The sequence below is a fragment of the Taudactylus pleione genome, unplaced genomic scaffold (assembly GCF_031769625.1).
Source record: "Taudactylus pleione unplaced genomic scaffold, aTauple2 ptg001314l, whole genome shotgun sequence".
Lineage (NCBI taxonomy): Eukaryota > Metazoa > Chordata > Amphibia > Anura > Myobatrachidae > Taudactylus > Taudactylus pleione.
Window position 1 is genome coordinate 7,379,590 of NW_028285714.1, and position 24,828 is coordinate 7,404,417.

Genomic DNA, 24,828 nt, shown 5'->3' on the forward strand with positions numbered 1-24,828 from the left:
ATTTAAAAAATGATTGACAATAGTTATATTCCAAATGCTAAGTCATTTGGGGCAAGAAATTGCAGACTTTTCTTCCTGATAGGTAATAGTAACCTATAGATTGCATCTATATATTGTAGAATCTACACGTGATGAAGGTCTGAAGCAGGGTGACATGTTGGATATATTATATACTGAAAAACAGAAAACCCATTGATGGTATACCACAGTATTCGCCCAGATTCTTTGCAAGTGTGCACACTTTGTGGTCTCTATACTTTCAATAAAGGTACACTTTACATAAAAATGTCTTAGTTTGGTTGTAACTGTTTATCTTTAACCCTACGATGGAATTACAAACCAAAAGTGCATATTCAACAATAAAATATCAACTCAATTTATATATATATATATATTTTTATATATTTATATAAGAATATTAAATTAAACCATTATAAAACAAAGATTCCAAACCAAATAGTCCAGCATTTAGCCATACTGATACTGGACTGAACATTTTTGTTTGGCAAAAATACACTCAATTCTATACAAAGCAAGTATATCAAAATGTGTCAAAATTTAGATTGTATAGCTGACGTGGTGGAACAATATTGGGAATGCATAAGGGTGTTTAGATGTAAATTTAGTGTGCCTTTTGGAAATGTGACCTACTATAATAAGATATATTCATATGCAGATGATTCTTAGGATGATTATCTTTTGTACTGGAGTACTGGAAGCCAGGTGTAAAGATATGTCATGATGCCATGATGATGAGCAGCACAGATGGTGTAATGGTTAGCATTACTGCTTCACAGCTTGTGGGTTCAATTCCCACTATGGCCCCAACTGTGTGGGGTTTGTATATTCTCCTTGTACTTGCGAGGGTTTCCTCCAGGTTCTCTGGTTTCCTCCCACACTCTAAAAATATACTTCAGATGCCAATTTAAGGTTTTTACACTCCACTATAAAGCTCTCATCCAATACACTCCCACTTACATCTTTGACCTCATCTCGCTTCACACTCACGCCCATCCACTTTGCTCAACTAATTCATGCTATCTCTCCTGCCAACTGATTACTTCCTCCCACTCCTGCCTCTAATATTTTTCCCAAGCTGCTCCCTTACCTTTGGAACTCTCTCTCCCTATCAGACTCTCCACCTCTCTACAAATTTTCAAACATGCTCTCAAGACCCATTACTTCATCAAGGCCTTCCAGCTCTCATCCTAACCCACTTCATGCACTTTACTCCCTATCTACCCCATCTGTGTCATGCCCGTCTGTCTGCCCCTCCCCTTTAGAATGTAAGCTCTCATGAGCAGGGATCTCTTCCCTCATGTGCTTCTCCTTACACTTTCTTCTACTCCTTACTCCCCACAAGGACACCTAACACATGACTGCAAACTCCCTGCTGCATATTGTGAGTGTTTTAATCACTATTGCAGCAATGTATATAAACAAAGTCCTTGTCCTGCACTGTAATGTACTATAAGTTACTTGTTTCCTGTTCACTCATGTACTCTGTAAGGCACTGCGGATCACTTGTGGTGCAATATAAATAAAGGATAATAATAATAATAATATATGGTGAGAAATATATCGGAACCCCGCCCCTAAGCCCCGCCCCTAAATCACGCCTCTTCACTATTCATATAAATAGTTTTTACGATCGAATTCTTTTGATGTGATTGTTATTTATCATTGCATGGAAATATTCAATAGTGGAAGCACTGCCATCATTTGATGGTGGGCTTCCGATGTCCATCCCTAGAGCCAAGTAAATAAGTATTGTGTCTGCAGTCTAACTGGGTTGACCTTTAAGTCTGGTGACTCAGACATATGACAGGTCATGCAATATAGACATGATGTTATTGTAGCTGATGAGTCATACTGTAAGAGACAGCTTGTAGCATTTAACCATTTAACTACATGTTAACATATGTATTCTGGCTCTCTACAGTCCTTGTGCTTCAGTATTAGTTAATTACCCTGTTTAAGTGTATTCATTCATTCTTATTCTGATTTGTTTATAGGCATTAAATGCTTCTTCATTCTGGATAAGCTTTCCTGTAGCATCCAGACAAATTCCAAAACCATGTGTAGTTACTTTGCTCCTAGTTGATACATAGGTCACAGTTGCTTGCTTCTACTTGATAACAGCACATGGTGCCATGAAACTTACATTTCATTACTTTATCTTGCATGAATTTGCACTGCCCATGCATAAAAAATGGGTGCACTCATTTACAGTTGACTCAGAGTTGTGCACTTTTCGGATGCATCTACAACTGGGCTGTAATGAATAATGCATTCTCATGCAGTCAACTTTCAGTAAAAACATGGTCATGCAAATACGTCCAATGTAGACCTGTACTTACTGATGAAGATGAGTAGTAACAAACAAGCAGATATATACTGTAACTCTCTGGGGGAGATTTATCAAGCCGTGAACAGAGAGATAAAGTAGCAACCACTCTACTCCTAACTGTCATTTTTCAAACATAGCCTGTAAAATGACAGCTAGAAGCTGAATGGTTGTTACTTTAAATTTCTTCACTTTATCTCTCTCCATGGCTTGATACATCTACCCTATGTGAGCACGAAAATTTAGTCACATCTTGAGATGTTTACATCTCTGCAAATATAAATATTTTTTCTGTGCATGCTTCTATTAAACACAATACTACCAAATTATTTCCACCTGTGCAGCAGGCTCTGTATGCCTAAAAAATACTATTATTTATAGATGGAGTACGAGTTTCCCATTTTATTGAAGTTCCTGGTTTAATGTAGAGATCAGTGTTTCTCAAACTATGGGCCTGATTCAGAGCCGGACGCTCTGACCAGAGCGCTCGCTCTGATTCAGGGCCCTCCTACCTAAAATTGGAGCGGCCTCCAGGCCGCTCGCATAGCTGTGGGTTACCACCCACAGCTTATGCGAGCGGCCAAAAAGATGGTTGCGATGGTCAAGACCATTGCGATCATCGGGCTTGCGACGAGACCCTGCGGTAGGGTCTCGCTGCCGCAAGCCCAGGAGTGCTTTTGGCTCTATCAGAGCCAAAAGCACTCCCACTGACATCACTAGTGATGTCAGTGGGGCCGGCCCCAGACGGTAGGCGTTCCCATGGGAATGCCTCCGTGTGGGCAGCAACGCCCCCGGCACGCCCACCAAAGGGGGCGTGCTGTCGCTCACCATCGACAGCACGCCCCCTTTGGTGCGAGACCCATAACGACGGCTTGGCCGTCGCTATGCGGGTCTCGCGCATTCGCACGACGGAGCTCCCTCCGTCGTGCGCATGCGCACTAGGGCACCATCGACCCGCTTGCGAGCGGTCAGCGCTCGCGAGCGGGTCTGAATCAGGCCCTGTGTCCTGTGGAATTCTGTGGTATGAACAGGAGTTCTGCTATTTGAAGAAATTATATTGGAAGCATGACTGGTGAAATAGTTAGCATTACTGACCCATAGCATTGAGGTCCTGTGTGAAGTTCTCCCCACTCTCCCACTTGCTTGCTCCGGCTATAAAAAATTATACTGGTAGGTTAAATGTCCTTACCAAAAATGAACCCTAGTATACATGAGGTGGGGAAAATAGATTGTAAGCTCAACTGGGGCAGGGACTGATGTGAATGATCAAATATTCTCTGACAAGCATATGAGTGCACTGTATGAATAACTAATAATAATAGTAATAGCAGTCCTAAACTTGTAATGTATGTACAAATTAAAATTTGCGTAGCAACACAAATACTTCACTCCAAAACATAGTACTATTCCTTATAACTTATTGCAGCTGCTTAGAAAGTTCTATGTATTACGCACTTGTAATAGTTTTTAAACTTTCAACTGAGTAATTAACAAATTATTTTGTGATTATTAATGAAAGAAATTACATTTGGCAATTACATAATTTATCTTTACCTAGAATATTCCTAACTTAGGGCCTGATTCAGACCCACTTGCAAGCGGCTGTCCGCTCGCAAGTGGGTCGATGTTGTGCACTGCGCATGCGCACGACGGCGGGAGCTCCGTCGTGCGCATGCGCCAGACGCGACGAGCGAAGGACTTTCCTTCGCTCGTTGTGTCTGATCAAAGGGGGTGTGATGTCAATGTTGATTGACAGCACGCCCCCTTTGGTGGGCGTGCCGAGGGCGTGCCTCCATGACGGGGGCGTTCCCAAGGGAACGCCTACCGTCAGAAGCCGGCCCACTGACATCACCAGTGATGTCAGTGGGAGTGATTTTGGCTCTGATAGAGCCAAAATCACTCCGGGCCTTGCAGTTGAAAAACTCAAACGCAGGCTCCGGCTGGTCACGACCATCGCGGCCATCAAACTGCACGCTCGTATAGGCTGTAGGTGGTGACCCACAGCTATACGAGCGTCCAGGAGGACGCTTCATAATTATGGAGGGCGGCCCTCATTCAGAGCGTGCGCTCTGCTCAGAGCGTACGGCTCTGAATGAGTACCTTAATGTGTTAACGAGTCAGGTGTGGAAAAGAAGATGGAGATAAGTCATAACCATGACTGAGATCTGCTATTACCTTGCAAATTGTAACCACAGCATGTATTTGTTACCATAATACATGTAATTTTACCATTGCCAATTATAAAACAATATCTGACTGTTTCATATATATCAAGTTGTTAATCTTTCAATAAATAGCATATTGTAGTAATTATAGTAAGTGCTCAACAGGGGTATGGGGTCTTGACAGTAAATCCAGTTATAAGGGCCCATGTCAATGCTGGAATTAATATATAGTAAGCTCATATTGCACATAATTATACACTATATGTATATCTTCATAATGGTTTTGACACATTTTCCTTTGTGTCAAACATCCTATTACAATGACCAGGGCCATTTCTAGGGGCAGGCGACCCATGCAATCGCACGGAGTGCTCCGCCTCAGACCCCTGCTGTGGAACGCTGGCCTCTGAAATGACCGGAGGCTAACGAAGCCTCCAATTGCTTCAAAGCCCAGCGTTCCCAGTGATGCAATGCACGGGTGACGTCATGGCGTCACCTGCGACGTGAGGAGCATGCCCTGCACTCCTGCTGGATCTAGTTAGATCCATTCAGAGTGACACAGCAGCAGCAGGAGTGGGAGTGTCGAGCATGATTCAGTGTATTTTGTGTGGGCTTGTTTCAGTATACTTTATGTGGATGTGGCTTGTTTCAGTGTATTTTATGTGGATCTGGCTTATTTCAGTGTATTTTATGTGGCTCTGGCTTGTATTTTCAATGTGCTGGGCTAGCCCCCAGCGTGACTAAAAACATGGGTGTGAAACAAGGTCATGCTCCTGCAAATGTCATACCAAAGGCGTGCACACAAAAATGTGGCGTGGCCTTGTGACAGCTAGGCCACACACCTTTTTCAGCACTCACCTCCGGCGCACACATGCAGTCAGCTCTTCACTTTAACTACAGATATCTTTGGGCTCTTTGCATCTGACTGGTTAGCCACCCCTGGGCTCAGCTGTTACAGCAGCTGACATTCTGTGGTCTTTTGAGACCATGCCCTATTACTGTGAGACCACACTCCCTCAGAATGAGGCCATGCCCCCTCCCCAATATTACTGCTTCTTGATGGGGGGGTGCATTTTAACTATTCAAACTGGGAGCCTCAGACCATAGAAACAGCCCTGGCAATGACCACAGAAACTGGAGACCACCACTGCACTCTGTTGTAATGCTAATTGTTGTGCAATAATGCCTTATTTTTGTGGCTGCCTTTAAGTGATAACACTATGATAAAATAAGCAAATTGAAGTTTCGTATCTTGTGTATCAAGATAAACCATTTTCATTTCTAAACAACTTGGATAATAAACCTTGAGATAGTCAAAAAAAGTCCATTCAACCCCTCCATGTGTCCTGTAACCCTGCTATTGAACTTCATTTGTTTCTGGATTGTATCTGTTTTGGTTAAACTATCCTGGTCCTAGTTTATTATACCCCTTTAACACCAGAGCTAAAACCTGGTTTAATGCAAGGATAACCCGGGTAGCTCCTTGGTGTAAAAAGGGACAGGGTTGGATTCCTGGGTCGAGTAACCCGGCAATCAAATCCAGGTAACTTGCAGGGTTTAACACAGGACCAACCCGTGAAACCCTGCAGTGTAAATGGCGAAAACCGGTTCACGAGGACCTGGAGCACGTTGCATGCCAGCCGATTGGCTGGCTTCAGTGGCACTTGGAAATGACGTCGGACTCGGCTCCAGTGTGAACAGCACCGACTCGAGAATTTCCTGGGTCAGGGCCGGAAAAATTCCAGGTCTGATCCCGTTTGGAATCCTGTTCCAACCTCCGGGTCAGACCAGGAATTTAGGTATAAAAGCAGTATTATATTGACAGATCCTACAAGATGGTAGGTGCATAACAGATGTGAAAAAGTATGTTAGTTCTAAAGTTGATTCTAAACCAGAGTATATTTTATTGTAAATAGCAGTATGCAGATGATAGAAGATAAACGTCAGTCAATATGATAAGGTACAGTAGTAACCTCTCTTGGGATAAGTACTGTACAGCCATACAGCATTGTGAGGCTCCAATGCACACAGTGAAAGGCTTGGACACATGCAGATACTTGCATAGAGCAAAGTCAATAATTATTGCACCTGCAGTCTAATTGGGTTGACCTTTAATTCTAATGACTCAGACATGTGACAAGTCATGCACTATAGACATGTGATGTTATTGTGGCTGATGAGTCATACCGTAAGAGACAGATTGTAGAAATTTACCATTTAACTACATATCAACATATTATGTACCTGGCTCTCTGCATTATTTGTGCTTCAATAGTTAATTATCCTGTTTTAAGTGTATTTATTAATATTTATTCTGATTTGTTTATAGTCTTAATATGGCTAGCATTAAATGCTTCTTCATTCTGAATGAGCTCTCCTGTGGCATCTGGACAAATTTCAAATCCATGTGTAGTTACTTTGCTCCTAGTTGATACACAAGTCACCGTTGCTTGCTTCTGCTTATATAGCACATGGTACCATGAAACTTAAGTTTCATAACTTTCAGCACTAGTAGAATTTTGGCACCATAAAATGTGGGAAAAAACTTATACAAAGTAATAAATATCTGCAATATACACCAGTAAAGCTTGCAATCATCTATTCACTGTTTTTTCAACATTATGGCAGATTCTTTAGTATTAAGTAACCTGACAGCCAAAAATAACTCATGTAATTTGTTTGTAATAAATGTAATATAACGCCTCAACATTATGCAAATTAGCTTGAGTGCATCAAAGGACAACATTGAGCCTTAATGCCTCAAGGTCACCTTCAATGTTTGTTCTTACAACTGCAAAAAAAAAGTTTTTCAACTAGTTGTTTGATCAGAAACTGCCTTAATTCAACCCAACCTGGATATGTGGTCTTTCAAGATATCACATAATTACCTAAGCTTAAATCCAACAGAGCAGAAGACAATTGCAAGGATAGGATTATGGAAACAAACCCTCCATAGATAAGATAAAGATGAAAGTTTAATTAAATGTTGTTCTCCTTTTCAATGGCTGGGCTAGAAATGTAATTTCAGCTCTCGCTTGTTGTACTACAAAATATAGGAACCATTAAAACGTAGACTTCACTCATTCTCTCTCTCTCTGTCCAGGAGAGAAGGTTTCTATAGAGAATCTATCATTTTCTCAAGACTTCTATTTGTTAATTTGATTAGATTCCACAAAGGCTTTTGTACTATAACAGACTTTATAAAATAAATATTATTTTCAAAAGCTCAGGTTAAATATGCACACAGAACAGAAAACAGATCCAAAAACTATGTCAAATAATCCAAAAATATTTTTAATATAGAGACTTTAAACATGAATATTGCTTATATATGGTTGTTTTTTGTTAAGTTAGTAAAGATATCAGCACTGTGCATGCATTGCAAATCTTTGAAACATTGCAGTGATCAATTGTACGCACAGAAACAAACAAACCTCAGGTGCACAACTCCAAATTATTAATAATATATATAAATGAAATAAAATTTTGCAATCAATAGAGGTTTTTAGCATAATCATGGCCAAGGTTATGGGCCCACCCACCATATCCAGGTAACCTCTTTCGGGTGGGTTCCTAACATACTAGGGTTCAAATCCAGAGCGCAGGACCCCCCAAAACTGGCCCAGCCAAGCCGCCCCAGGGCACCACCATAGTAAGAAAAGTGCAGTGTAAAGAGATAGTTAGGAGCAGCTGCGGCTGCATATAAAGAATGAAAATAAAAAAGTGAAGTACATATATATTAAACACACATAGTGAGGGGTTAAAATGTGTTATAATATAGTGCCCTGAGACAGATTAACCAACGCAATCCAGGGGGACCCACACCCCTAAAATGAACCAAAGTTGCACTACAGTATATAACTTGTAGGACTTATCTAGAATTGTGCCTAATACAGTGTGCATATACATTACCATACTCCATGCTTTTAAACCAATAAGGAAAGGTGCTAGTCCAGAATGAGGGCATCTCCTTTCCCTCAGATGTGCAATAAAGCACATTAAATGGAGCATATGGGAAAGATTTCTGGACTGCACAACCTGACTATATATATGATGGGAGGTGCTACCTGATGAGACTAATTGCAGGCACAGAAACAGACAAATCTGAGGTGCACAACTCCAAATTATTAATAATATATATAAATGCAATAAAAATTTGCAATCAATAGAGGTTTTTAAAACCTCTATTGATTGCAAAATTTTATTGCATTTATATATATTATTAATAATTTGGAGTTGTGCACCTGAGATTTGTCTATTTCTGTGCCTGCAATTAGTCTCATCAGGTAGCACCTCCCATCATATATATAGTCAGGTTGTGCAGTCCAGAAATCTTTCCCAAGTGATAAATTGTATGTAAGATTACTGACAACACACAGTAACTCCTGCATGCTGAACTGCCCCTGTCCATCTTTCGACAAAGGGAGGATAACTTTGTAAGTATTTATTATCACCACCGCAGGGTACAGTAAGCAGTGTCATTGTGGTACAATGTTCTGCACCTCTACTGAACCCTCCTTGTGATGCACTCTGTGTGAAGCTTCTTAATTCAAAGGGTTAAAAGAAGCACCAGTGATATGTACACTAAATTGCACAGCTTGAGTCTGGGACCTCCATCCAGCACAGGTTACAGGAAGGATCCAGGCACCTGCGGAGCTCTGCCTACTGAGAGCTATTGGAGCAGGTGAGAATGACTAGCAACGTATGTAATTTTATGTAGCTAGCAATAAGATCTGTGAGATGTACCTTGCCCTGTGGTTACATTATATTATATATATATAAATAATGCACACTCACCCCCTCCTTCCAGAGAAGATTCCAGGACTTGCACTCCACCACATAATAAAACGGGTTTAATCTAATATAAAGGTTACATAATATAGGCAAATGCTGAGGCCCAACAGTCTATTTCAACTGCTCGCGGGCAGTTTTCATTAGGGGCTAACAAACACATCTCATGGGAGCCTATTTAAGGGTTGCAGTAAAAATCAGACAGCCAATCACGCAGCCTGAGTAATCTCCTATGTGCACCTTGTGATGCAGGTAAGGAGCAAGTTGATCAAGGCAAACCAATGAACGGTGAGTAGGCGGGGTCCCTGACAGGAATTCCGTCTCATGACGTGTCTGCCTCAGTGCAGTCTGTCAATCACCTGGAGCCACGGTGACCAGGGAAGCCCAGGAACTGTCAGCCGTGCTGTAATAGGAAGTTATTACCGGTACAGGAAAGAGAAGCTCAAACAGGGATATCAGTGAGCAGTGGTAGACCCAGTGTAACCCAATGTGCTCACCCAAAACATGAAAACAACTGCACTTGGAATTATAAAAAATAATAAACATAAAAATAAAACCACAGCAGCAGTCAAAGCACAAAAAGCTGACACACAGAGGTGTCAGTGTGCTCACTGTCGCCGCCAGTGTTCAGCCACACAATACAAAATACACAAGCAAATAAAAAAAAAAAAATCCTGCACACGGTGGTGGAAAGTATGACACATTAACATATCAAGTGCAGTCCATATTGGAAAGTGTTCCTGGCATCAGCCCTCATAGCACTGTCCTGGACACATCATAGCGGTGTCAATGAATGCTCCAAAATGACAAAGCACACGGCAGTGCAGAAATAACAGAAAACATTAAACATATCACAGAAAATGGGAAAAATGTGAAAAGACAGTGTAGTAAACACCAACAGATGGAAAATTGAAAGAACATATGTGTAGCATGGAAAATCCATGCAACATGTCCTGTCAAAAAAAATAAATCCAGAAAAACAATTCACAAACAGCATCATAATTTTAAAGACTGCACTGAGGCCAAGGGGTGCCAAACAATTCAATTTATAAATCCATTGTACTGTAGCTCCCATTGGAGTAGTATCCCCACCTCTCCTTAGGGGAGGGATATGATCCAATATGAAACATTTCAGTTGACTCACAGGGCCTGATTCAGAGCCGCTCGTTCGCTAGGAGCGATGTTCGCACATCTGCGCATGCGTATGGGTCGTAATGCGCATGCGCCAACCAGTCATTTGTGGTCGGAAATCGTGTGTTCGCAAAATAGCGAGTGCCTGCTAATTTGAGTGACAGGATGAGGCATTTGTGGGTGGTCACAGGGGAAGGTGCTTGAAAACGGGGGGTGGAGATCCGAACGCAGGCATGCCAAACGGTCAAAACGGGCGTTTTAAGGGTGTGCATAATTAACAAAGCAGAGTCATCGGCCACGTCACTTGGTCGTCTCTTAGCCTGAACTGTTCGCATGATTGCGGTAGGAAAATCCTATCTCAAGCACTGCGAGCAGTTCAGACGCCTTTCGATGTACTCGATTAATCTAATAAATAGCGGAAATGACGTATGATGCAAATGGCCAGGGGGCGTTTTTACAAAATAGCGAGCGCTTATTTCGTTCCCTCGCTCAGACATAGAGGCGTCAATAGACCGCAAAGTGCGAAAGCTCTATTTAACTATCCTGCCCCTTTTTCTTAACGAGCGAGCACAATCTCTGAATCAGGCCCACAGTGTGTCTTTTTCCAAGAAATGTATTGCTTCTGGCAAATTGTGATTTGTTTTTCTAGAATTTTTTTTTTGTTGACAGGACATGTTGCAAGGATTTTCCATGCTACACATTTAGAAATGGTGAGATGTAAAAAGGTACTAATACATATGTATCATGTATGATAATAATCGTCTGACATCGTTAGTCAAAGAAATATATCTATGTAGTTCAACCTAGGGACAGGATCAAAATTTATATCGGACCTTTGAACTCTATGAAATATAGTAGGTATGCCTGCTTAAATGTAGGCAGTGATTTTAGGGCCACACTACAATAATAGAACCTCAACATAAGGGTTGACCTTGTGAGGTCAACCACAGTATACGGGGGCTTATAACCCGTAGATGTTAGGGGAATTAATATAGATCACAGGGGTCCCAATTTCAGGTTTCAGGGATCTTTATTCTTTACTATAAGGTAGACCCAAACTTCCAGGTTTCAGGGATGTTTAAACTTTACTATAAGGTAGACCCACACTTCTTTGTAAATATCAGTCATTTATATAATGACTGAACATGTCAAAAGGACAGACATATATACCTATTTTTAATCAACATGCTCCATAGATATGATTTCCCCATACGGAGGATATTTATAATTTGACTTTAGGGACAATACCCCAACCCTAAATAATGATCATGGATGTTATGTTCTTAGGTGTCTCAATTATTTACAATGCATCTGATTGTGTGTAGACATTTACAAGTCCTGAAAAATAATTAATACTTATTTCATCTTTAATATGAAGAGCTATGCCTCAAGGATACACAGACCCCGGTTTCAGTAAAACTTCCTTTTATTTATAAAGTGACAAGGATTTCCCCACATAATGGATACTTACAATATTATTCTGAAGAAAACTTCTTAATCCTGGGCCCTGTGTCGCTGTCAAATAGATGCCAAACTCTCTACTTATACCCTTTTGTGGTCTGAAGACATACCCACGGAGAATTAAATCCACTGTGAAACATGATTACCAGGATTTATGGCAACACTGGATATACCAAGACTTAAGGCAACTCTCGTTGATGAATTAATACTAGATCAACCTCAGCTTAGACAATATTGGCCGTAGGTCACATCAATCACTATAGGCCCCACTGATTGGCCAGAAGGCGGGACAATACTCTCATACAGCGCATTGGTTAAAGCGGTATGTCGAATATGACTAATCTCTTCATCATTTGGATGGTGGGACATAGGTGTCTGACTGTCCAATGGAAACAGAGGATACGCCCACCAGCACAAGCACAATGAGTATGGGACTGAGTTTAAAAGAAAAGTTTGCACGCGGCAATGGAGAGGTGAACAAGCCACCATCCAGGTGAAACACGCGTCCTTTACCCCGAATGTCCTGTCAGTGCATGGACCGGAATCTCATAAAAGCAACCCTGGTACAGTATGTATAGTTATACCCTCTGACAGGCCGCCATGTCTGATCAGCCACCACACTCTGCATACAGTGGAAGACATTTAGTTAGGGTAATGTACAACCAACACCATTTTTTTTACTGGATTAATAGTCTACTGTATATGTATTCTGACATTGTGCAGAAAACGCTGGCCAGAGGGATGTAATGCTTTACACCCAGGAATATTTTTCTGTACAGCACACAGGTGCACTGAAACTATCTTACCCTATGCTAGAATCAATGTACCCTATTTAAGCACCAACAGTCTCTTGAAACACACATGTTCTGAATGAAGGATATAAAAATTTTGTTTCATATAGATGTTATACATTCTCACTGTTGTGTTGGAAATATTCTGCCAAGTAATCATTGGTGTCAGAATTGATACAATAATAATCAAGATAGGCGGTAACATTGAGATTGATATGTGTACAGCGGTTATGCAGGCATGCTTACCCTGGAATCAAGCTGATTGAAAGATGCAAAGTTTTATCAGGTTTCAATACTGACATAAAAATCCAGCCTTGGTGAAACATACTGGGTCAGTGATACCTGATCAATGATTAGTGTACCCAGACAGAACGATACTAACATGAGAAGGTCTTATCCACCGCACACACACACACATCTGTTGTATTATTTGTGCTGAAATTTGTCAGTGGCAATAGAATAAGTTTGTGGCAGACCCTCTCATCTGCATATATAGTGTAAAATTTGTGCTGTAATACACAGTGACATAGGCATAATTTATAGGAATACCGGACAGCATAACATGATTCCAATTGATTGTTTATACTTGTGATGATTTATCTGTGGTAACACTGAAAGTACGCTTATGCAATACTTTCTTTGAACTGTGTTTTACTTAATAAAATTGGACTCCTCATATGAGATAGTCCTACAATCAATCTAGTTCTCTCTGTGTAACTGGGCAAATTTTACTCCATGATAACATACCTTCAGCCATACCTTACTGTGTACGCCCAATCTTGTCTGATCTTTGAAGCTATGCAGTATTGGGCCTGGTTAGTACTGGGATGGGAGACTACCTGGGAATACCTGGTGCTGTAGGTTAAGACATGTAGACGATTGATGGGGACAGAGTGGTACACAGCATAGCATTCGTACATTTTACCTCCACATACTTTAAGATAACCTATATCAATGTGTATTATTAGGGTTACCAGATTACCAATCCTCATACTGCTGTTATGATGCATATATGCTAAAGCATGACATTAGAGGAGGTATGTTCTAAATTAAATATTCTCACCTTACATTCCATGTATTTTAAATTGTTAACACCTGGTCGATCTAATGTTTCTATGAATACATCCACTTGTAATTTTCTTTGATAATCTTGTGTAGTATGGGTGCCCCTCAATTTTAATCAATCATATACAATAAAAGTAATATTTTATGTAGAATCTATCTGAATAATTGTTAAGAGTGCCCAAGCAACAAGTTCTTCTTTCTTCTTCTTGGTGTTGTACAGCACATCATGTAGTGTGTACAGTGCTTGCGAAGTATCGCTACATCACGTTGTTCCATGATTGGGTACACACATCGTATATTGTGTACCCTGCTTTACCTAGTACCCATTATTGTTTTATTACTATTCTGTTACTGTTTTAATTCTAATTGTAAATTGCAGCAGAATATGCTGGAGCTATATAGGCAAATATTACTAAATAAATAAAATAGTATATTCCAATTGTGCAAATGTAATGTCTCCTAGTGGCTAGCATGAAACAAATGAGAATTTACATAACCATATTGTTAATAATAATATTTTTTTTTTTATGCCAAAGTAGATTAGATGAAATATCTATACTGTAGTTATATAACAAGTCCTGTGCTTCCTTTATATATAAAGCAATCAATCTATTTCCTTCCTCTACAAATAAATAAAATATGCCAAATGGAATACAGTTTCAAGGAAACACCTTAAACACAGCTTAGAATAACTAACTATTCCTGACACATTTAGCATATGAGAAGAATGTCCTTGAAATGCTGCTAATAACAGATCAATTATGTTTTCTACAATAAAAATTATGATACAGTATAGAAGTTAAAATAAAAAAAGTAAAAGCACAAAAACAAATTGTGAACAAGAGATTTATAAATCAAAAATGTTTGCACTCATTAAAAAATACTAATGACAATTCTGCTAACTAAAGTGAAAACAAATAAAAATAATAATTTCTAGAATAAAGACACTTTTGCAGTGTTGGTACATTTTATTATTATCCCCAATAATATTAACTGCTGAGTGGACCAAAGGGAAATTAGGAAGTGTGTGATTGGAGATTTTAATCCACAGAACAATGCGTAGATATTGCATCTGTATTTGTGTAGCTTGTGACTTTATATAAGTAGGATGTATAAAACTCCTGATCTATATGGCGCCATAGATTCTGCTGTTGTAGACAGCATGCATTATATGGCATACAAAATAAAATATGAGCACAATACAGAGCAAGTGGTTAGTACAAATGAGTTAGAAGAGGAGTTGTATAAATGAGACAAAATGGTAGATACAGTAGGTCTCTGCTTGTGAGAGGAAGGGGCAAAGTCAAGATTATAGCAGCTAATAGGAAGTTGGAGGTAGAGAGATCACTCTTTTGCAATATGCTAACATTGTAAATAACCTCTACTGTGTAACACTACACACATGTGGGTTTGGTACAGGATGCCAGTACTTGGGATCCCGACGCGGTTAGGATGCTGATACCTGTTTTGGTAGTAACCTAACCCTATTCTTAACCCTAACCACTAGATTTCCACTAATCATGTGAGGCACTTGCCTAGGGTGCCACTGGCTGGGGGTGGCACAGCAGATCCCTGCATCCAGTGGCCCAATTGAACCACAAATATTTAGAACATGGTAAAGACTACATTCCCTATGGTGCATCAGAGGGAGTCTCAGGTGTGCCCGCATGTGCAGTCAAGGAGTTTGGAAGATTAGGCTCATATCAGGAGGAGCCTCTTGAGCATTCACATCTGTAATCCAGAAACCTGAAATAGGAGGTTCTTAGCCTACGATGGATGCATGTGAAGGGGCAAAAAAAACAAGTAGCTGGAGGATTAGTATCGCCAGAAGACTGCAGGTGATTGGGGGGGCATGGATGCCCAATAATATTTTGCCTAGTGATTTGCCACACCAGAGATACTTGCTCTGCTCTTATCAGATGCCATGACATGTTCATTGGAGTCATCTTGGGTTTTCAGTTCCACTGCAATTGATCTCCGTACCCTACCACAGTGACTATTAAACCCAAGAGAGAGGGCACTCACATCATGGTAAGCGGTATTAGCTTGGGTGTAACTATCCTCAGTGCAGATGGAATATACCCAAACATCCAGATAGTTTCAAAAAGTAGAAGGCACTTACACGTGTTCTGTATAAAAAACAATATTTATTCAACATGTGCAGATAAAAAGAGATGGTCAAAGTTTTCAGTCCAGACTAGACCTTGGTTGACTAGTAGCTATACCAATATCTCTCTTAAATACACAACTCCAGGAGCCTGGAGTCACAAATAATTTTGATAATATCACAAACAGATAATTAATCACAAAAGTGATCAGGCACATATACATAAAACATCACTCATCACGGAAATATATGTAAGAATAAATCATTATACTGTATGATTGAAGATAAAACAATTAGTGATAGCAACCAATCCACTTAATATCTGGCTTGTGTTCCACCAATTAAACAGAAATGTAACTTCCAGTTTAGCGAAAGATGTAAATACTGTGTATAGGCTCACTGTATCAAGCCTATATACTGTGTAAAGCTCACTGTATCAAGCCTACCACTGAACACACAGGCACACACACATACATATAATTGAAAATATTATATATTGAAAATAAGATACAGACAGTTATACACGCACACACACAGATAAAAATATGATCTGATCCCATCCCAAGTCATTTCTACTGAAAGCACATGTAATATCCATGTTCAGCTCAGAAAGCAATAAAAAAGGCAATGTAATTACTCTTCAAATAAATCCTAGTACAAAAGTATGTCTCTATGGAGTGGGAATTAATATAGCAATAAAAGTAACGGACAGCTATTGCACTGTAAAGGAGAAAAGCAGTAATGTGTCTCCATACCTTGTTATCTCTTCAGAAGCCAACACACGCCAGTTTTACTGGATTTTACACCTTGTTCTATCTGACTATGATTACACAGTCTAATTAAGAGAGAGCATGTGTTGATCTACACTAGAGGCATTACCGAACACATGCGCATACTCTAATGCTTTTTCTTAATGCTGCTGTGGATTAAATGTTCTCTTTTTATCCTCTTTTGAATCACTATGAGAAAAATATATAGCTGCTCAGGAATTAGCATCAGAAAAGTAAACACATTAAATGAAAAGACAATACTGCATATGCAGCTCATTCGGAATACTATACACAAACAGTAAGTAATATATGAATATGGAATTGTCATTAACTCAGATATAGTTAAATTTTATTTCTCTCAGTTTCTTCACTCATTGCAACAACAATCTCTGCATTTGGAGATATTCCTGTCTGCAGAACTTTACTGTATTTAACATGTTATTACACTTCACCCATCCATCAATCAGGGTTTACACAGCAACGTTGGAAGAACTGCAGGACCCCTCAGTCTCCCTGGAGAACAGGCTTAGCTTCTACAACAGCATTCACTGAACTGTAAATTGGGATGGGACGTTCCTTTATGACAGAAATTGCAGAGCATACATTTCCCTCACCCACTGGATATCACAAATCAAATGGTGTGATGAAAGCATAATCAAATCACACTATGTCTGGGTTTCACGTCTCTCTGTGGGGGATGTAGTTTTGAGACCAGCGGCCATGATGCACCCAGGTTCAATACCGACATCCAAATCCCGACAAGGGACTTTAGATAGGCATGGAAATACCGCTAGTATACTTACCCGACCCCTGACGGGATACCAACCATCGGGATGCCACTTTTGCTATTCTGACAGGAGGCATCCTGACAGCCTACATTAAATACCCATAGGTATAGCACATGAATTGGATTCAGCATATGGAAACTTAATAATGCATTAGAAAATAAAAGTTTATTTTACTGAAATATGTTGCTACAAAGCTTTTTTGTATCTTTGACAACTTCTGCTTATATTGGGTTACTACTAGCTGAAATATTATTGAAAAAGCAGATGACATTGATGTAGTAAGGTTCATTATTCCAACTTGCGCTGCACCACCAGTGCAGTTTCAGTATTTGCTTTTCATAAAATGGGACAAAATATAAATAACAAAGCAACCTATTGCAGGCCTTGCTAACCTTTGGTTCTCAAGCTGTTGTGAAACTACAAATCCCAGTATACCTTCCACCAGTCATCTAGTAAAGCATGCTGGGACTTGTAGTTTAACAACAGCTGGAGAGCCACAGGATAGCCACTTCTGACCTATTGCATACTCAAATATTTTTTTAGATCTTGGCCTTCTGTTCTAAAAATAGTCTTCAGCAATACTGTATATACATCTACGAGTTACAATGATCAGTTAATTTCTTTATCTGGATAGTTGTTCTCCGACAATGGTCAGTTACTGTACTACTGCTGTATATTGAGGTACTGTATATTGTATATTGCTGTATATTGAGGTACTATAGGATATGGAAAACCTAAGGCTAAATTCCACCAGCGAAATATGCAACATTTTGCAGCCAAATGGGGACTGAGGCAAATATTTTGCTGAACAGTTTCATATGCAACTCTGCCTGTCTCCATGCCCTCAGCAGTTTCTCAAATTATAAATCAGTTTGACCTTGCTTAACAAGGATTACGTTCATAACAAATTAAAAAAGTTTTCAAAATTCACTTGCTAGAAATCACTTTATTGATTTCTTCACACACATTACAAACAGTGTAACAGATAAAAATATATTTTATAAACATTTTGAGAAATTGTGATACCAACCAAGCAAGTATTTGTGTCTCATTGACATTGTCATTATATCATTTCAATGCAAAGGTAAAATGATACAGTAAACAAACAATAAACAAAAATATGCACAACATGGTGTAAAAAATGCAGTAGCTAAAATGATTTCAGTACCTGCATATAAAGCTATAAAACCTCACAATGCAATAAATTAGGCTAAATGTGTATGTCTTTGACAATCATGGTTTTATTGTAAGGACATATGGCATGCAGATTAGCCTACCATGAAACTGTTATTGTCCTGCAAATAAGAAAGTAATGCAATAAACTGCATTTAATATATGCAATATGCTGTATTTTATTGTATTCTTAGATTCATGACTTGCTTAACCAATACATCTGAATGTTTTTTTATTATTATTTCTTTCAGTCTTCATTATTTGTCATTCTCTACTCCTCTCTTTGTTACTAAACAGACCCTTAAAAATCAAGACTTTATTTTTCTAAACATATATTAAGAGCATATTGTATAGTCAAATGAGATAGATTTTAATCAGCTAACTAAGGGCCTGATTCAGAGCCGGTCGCTATTTGCGCTCGCTCGTCCAGAAAATAGGGGTGGCTATTCAAATGAACCGTTCGCTGTTTGCGGTCTGTTCACGCCTCTAGGTCTGAACGAGCGAACAAAACTTGCGTTCGTTTTTTTGGGAAACTACGCCCCTTGGCCGCTCGCATCCCACGTCATGTCCGCTATTTATTAGATTAATCGAGTACATCGACCAGGGTATGAGCTGCTCGCTATTCTTGTGGTTGGTTTTTGCTACCACAATTTTGCGAGCAGTTCTGGCTCTAAAATAACCCAGTGACGTGGTCAATGACAATGCTGTTTTAAATATGCACACCCATAAAACGCCCGTTTTGACCTTTAAGCACGCCTGCGATCGGATCTCCACTCCCCGTTTTCAAGCACCTTCCCCTGTTACCACCCACATACGCCTCATTCTGTCACTCAAAATAGCAGGCATTCGCTATTTTGCGAGCACACGATTTTCGGCCGCACTGAGTGGTTCGCGCATGCGTATTACGATCCATACGCATGCGCAGTTGGGCAAACATCGCTCGGAGCGAACGAGCAGCCACTTGCGTCCGGCTCTGAATCAGGGCCTAAATCAGCAGAGGTGCATTGTTTTAAAACAGTTTGTTTTCCAATCCTTCAGAGATAAAGTAATTCGGACTGTAGAGTAGAAAATTGAACTAAAACACCAAAAACTATCATTTTTATGGAGTATGATTGTCCCTTTATGACCACTTACATATATGTTTTTTTATGTTCCAGCAGAAGGGGTGTAAAATGTGATAAAACTGCATCAACACAAAAGTTGATTTTCTGTACATAATGTGTACACTGACTTCTAATAGCTAATCAGCTTTCAAGATGGAGTGATCAACTGCCTCTGAAATTTTTATAATGATATAACATTTATAGAATTATGTTTCATAAAAAGATTGGAACGGTTTCTAACCAAAGATGGAATTTCAAGGCATACTGTAAATCTAGAATGTGAAGACATTATTGAGAAGTGTTCTCAGTGATGAAAAATTTAATTGCAGATCATGTAAATGCACCAATCTTGGTTGTTTCCATTGTCAGACTGGGGAATGTAGGGACCACCAGGGGAATGCAATCATAGAGGCCCACTAAGAGGCATGGCATTAGCTGGAATGAGTGTGACTATCCAATCAGAGAGGAGTGGCCAGCCATTATAAGTGCGCCATAGTATAGTATATAAAGAAAACAAATTAACCTTTCACCCACTATAGCTATGCCATGATAAGTGTGGGTTTTTTAGGCTGTTATGGGGAAGATTTAAATAGCCATTGGCAGCTCGTGTTACGGATATGTTCCACGCATTATGACAGATTTTGCTTGCACCTCCATAGGGAGGAAGCAGAATTTGGCTTCAGAAGTTAACATGCTACTTTTGCCGCTGATTGAATCAGCCCGCCTCTGTCTGTGACTCACAGATTTGTCCTCACCCATCTTTGCTGCATCGGGTCAAACAGCTGCGCATGACGTAACTGATCGCGTGAGCAACTGCTAGCGCTGGGTGTCTTTTTTGCATTTTTTTTGTGACAAAAATGTGTTTAAGTCCCAATGTGATGTGACTAGGAAGCACCAGGAGACTGTGCTGAATAATTTCATATGCAACACTTGTATATCTGTGTGCGACTGAGAATGTAAATGGCACTTGGTGAGTCTCTCAAACAGCATGCAGAGTCGGCAGTATCGGTATGAGGTCTGTACTTGACTAGGGTATATTATATTTATTAATATACAGTAGATCATTCCCTTTCTTAATACTCTCTTCACATGAAGATGCATTAGATAATGATCACACTGTCTATGCTTGCTGACACAAACTATTAAATTAAATTGCTGTATCGTTAATCCTCTCTATTATAATTTGAGGACACACACTGACAGTGTATGTCCCCAAAATATAATACAAAGGATTAACAAAACAGCATTTTAATTCAATAGTTTGTGCAGCAAACATTAGACAGTGTGATCTAATGCAACTTCATGTGAAGGGATACTAGGCCTGATTTACTACGGATTGCTATTACGCATGAAGTTCTGCTGTGAAAATATGCTAATAAATGCAATTGCAAAGCCATTACATAGCCAGCATAGAGACATTCACTACCGCTATCTCACATCCATAATAACTTGCAGTCCTGCATATACAGCGGTAACATCGAATAACATCAGCCCCTCATGCATATTTACACAGGTCTTACCTTACTCAGATATTACTAACCTTGTTGTATGCAGTGAGTACTCAATCTGCGTATGCAGTTGCAGTGGCTAATTTATGCACACCCATGCAATGGCATTCAAACCGACAGGCACGCCTGCATTTTTCTGACCACACCCACATCACCACCTCCAAATGGTGGCATCCCATCACTCACTCCGCAATAGCTTTCTTTCTGCATTAGTGATCGCTGAGCAATCGCAATGCTAACTCATGCAAGCGCACTGCAATGCATACGCATGCGCAGTATGCACCATCGACCGATCTGCATATGCTCTTGTGATCCATGTTGAATCAGGCCCACAGTCTGCATTTTCTCTAACCAGTCAAGTAAAGTAAACATTTCCTCCTTAGTCAATTTACACCTTAATCCAAGGACTACTAACTTTGTTGGCTTAATTTATGGTGTTTACTATGCCATTCAGTGTGCTGGGTGGGAAGGAGACTCCCTGGATCCACCTCATTGGTTTTCTTTCCTCCTCATGATGGACCTAACTCCTCTTTGTCATGTGCCACCAGACTCCTCCCCCGCTGGCGACTCGTGACGTTAGCGGCACCACTGATTCCATAAAATAAAATCCATGGTTCAGATGAAGCCTGCCGCCTGCTGCCCACTGCCTGCAGCGGCAGTCAGTCAATGCCCGGCAAACAGCTGCACTGAAAATCACTGTCATGACTTGCGCTAGGCCATGTCCTCCAGCTATAGAGGCTATAAACCAGAGGGGCCCATCGGGGATCTCCCTCACTCCCTGGTGGCCCAGACTGAGCCTGGTTGTTTCTAAATTGGGTACTTGTGTACTTTACGGACTCATTGCAGAGAGAACCCAAGTGTCCTACACTCATTATTATTATCAGTCATGGTAATGTTTAAATCCCCTTCACGGAGAGGACCCTGACATCATCAGCCATTGTCTAGCATCATTTCCATTGTCCAGCTTCATTCCCTACCATCCAAGTGGGCATAGATGGAGAATATAACCTTGTGGCAAGCGTAGCGAGCCACCGAGACCGAAGCATGGCGAGCAGACAACTTTCTTCTTTAGGTTGGGACAACTTTCGGTAGTTCCATTTAAAGCATTCATTGGGTTCTCTCTGCAATGAGTCAAAGTACACAAGTACCCTAAATTGTTCATGGAGTGTTTGATTAATTGGCTCATATTACTTCTAAAGTTAGCAGAAGTAAAAACCAAATGTAAATAATTATGGTTTTGGTAATACATAATATAAATATATAAATGTGTAATATGAAAATTTTTTAGCAATTGAGGAACATGTGAGACTCATGTATACTAATTACATTATTCCAAAAAAGCACAAATAATGTAAAATCTTTCATTATCTAACTTACACAGCAGCCATGCAACATTTAATTTGAAGACTCCTCTGTACTTGATGTAATTTTTTACATCATGTCAAACCTACTGCTGTTAAAAAAGATTTTAGTCCTATATGTAGCTTATTTAAACAACAAAATATAAAAAAAAAATATTCCCTGAGCACTTGGGATAAAAAAAAGGACCTCTTGTGAAGGTCATTCACACTGGGTTGCAAGCTTAATGTTTTCATCAAAATATGAACAAAATCCCCATGACTTTATTTGCTAATACATCCAAATTTATATAGTATATACAGTAGTATAGACAAACTTGTTTAGACTATTGATTTTATTGGCTAAATAAATACAACCAAATTTATATAGTATATACAAACATGGTTTATATATGTGGAACACTAACAGTCTATACAGCATTGTACATTATATTAATAAATAACTTACAAGAACATTAAAGTGAGAGGGAAATGGCCTTTGCAGATGAGCTTACAATCGAAGAGGTCTATAATATAATTTTTTGACATGGTTTATTGTCATAGGCACCATCACCGTATATTGTACAGATGGTGGCTGGCTACATTAAATTTAGTATCGACATATTGTGCCCTTCAAGGTTCTTGATTACATATAGACTGCGATCATGTGATCGGGGGTATGTGTGCTGTGCACTCCATGCAGGTAGAATGCAGTTGAAGACATAGTGCTGGACTCGATAATGTTGCTCCAACATTGTCTGATCGGCACCCCATGACCGGAACTCCCAGGTATGCGTTCCATCAGTATGGAACGTATATGGGGTTTAGTCTGCGCCGCAGATGTTGGTGAATTCACAGCTCTGTTTAATTTGATTATGTGCATTGGGCTGATGTTTTGTCAATGATAACTGAGTATAATCAGGCGCACAACGATGAATGTGATCTGTTAATAGGTACTGTAACTGTGATCAACTGACCGGAATTCCATTACTGTGGAACGCAGATGCATGTGGTTTGCAGTGCGGCCCTAGGTGGTAAGTAGCACTGTCTATACCATTTATTTTAATGATGATATGCTGTACCTGTGTATGGATCCACTTGCATTGTTTCTATGCGCACACCTGATGAGGTCATTAATTGTGATGGGCTGTTAACTGATTAAGTGGGAGTGTTCAGGGTAAGGTACTTTTAGTCCCACCCGGAAAGCCAGTCTGGTTTGATACTCTGACTGCTGAACACTTGTCTTGAAAAAGTCTTGTTAAGGACCGAAACATTGATCCTGCACATGTATCCTGTCAATATGTTGTTAGTAAATACTATTCTATACTTCTAATAAGTCTGGTATGTGCGGACATTTTTTATGCATTATTATGGAACCCCAGTGGAAGTTGAGATGTCCCTGGTTTGTTGCACCTCAGCAATGGATGGATATTTGGACTATTGAGAGTGCATATCTCTCTCTCTCTCTCTCTCTCTCTCTCTCTCTCTCTCTCTCTCCTAAATATATATATATATATATTATATACATATATATATATATATTAAAACAAACTTTTTGTTTGTATATGTGGAACACTAGCATTCTACACAGCACTGTACATTATATTAATAAATAACATACAAAAACATTAAAGTGAAAGGGAAATGGCCTTTCCAAATGAGCTCACAATCTAAGAGGTGTGGGGAGAGCTTCATACAAATTGTAAGGGCAAATGTATCAAACCTTGGAGAGAGAAAATAGAGTGAAATACAGTACCAGCCAATCAACATCTGTCATTTTTAAAAGATGGTCTTTACAATGATAGTCACAAGCTGATTGATCGGTACTTTATCTCTTCCCACTTTCTCCCTCTCCAAGGTTTGATACATCTCTCCTGTATTGTTATGGAGTAACAATTGTAGCTGGTGGGGAAATGTTTGGATATTACAAAGTGAACTACTGTACTCATAGTAAGGAACTTGAAGGTGCAGGTTACAAATGGACAAAACCTTAGCAGACTGTTAACAATCTCTATATTATGGACCTTCTAAAAACTTTGTAGATGTAGAACCCTTCGGTAACCTCATTCCTGGAACCTTTAAAAAGTATATATGACTTTTCCTCAAATGTTTTACAGATTTGCACAGCTTCTTGTCATCCACATAAATTGTCTAACAGGGAAATTGTCCTTCAAATGTTTCAATAATCCAGTATCACAATTTATTTGCGCACAACTTGCTCATATAATGTTAGAAGCTTGTTCTACAGTATCTCTGTCTGCTTTAATATTTGCTGATTATATGTTACAAGT

At 39.6% G+C, this 24,828-nt stretch overlaps 1 protein-coding gene and 1 pseudogene across 3 annotated transcripts in view; one reads left to right on the forward strand and one right to left on the reverse strand.

The window, feature by feature from the left end:
- NRG3 (neuregulin 3) overlaps window positions 1-24,828 on the reverse strand; it is a 944,800-nt gene that overhangs the window by 169,709 nt on the left and 750,263 nt on the right. The gene's annotated exons all lie outside the window — the stretch shown is intronic.
- On the forward strand, window positions 13,432-13,550 carry LOC148443236 (5S ribosomal RNA; annotated as a pseudogene).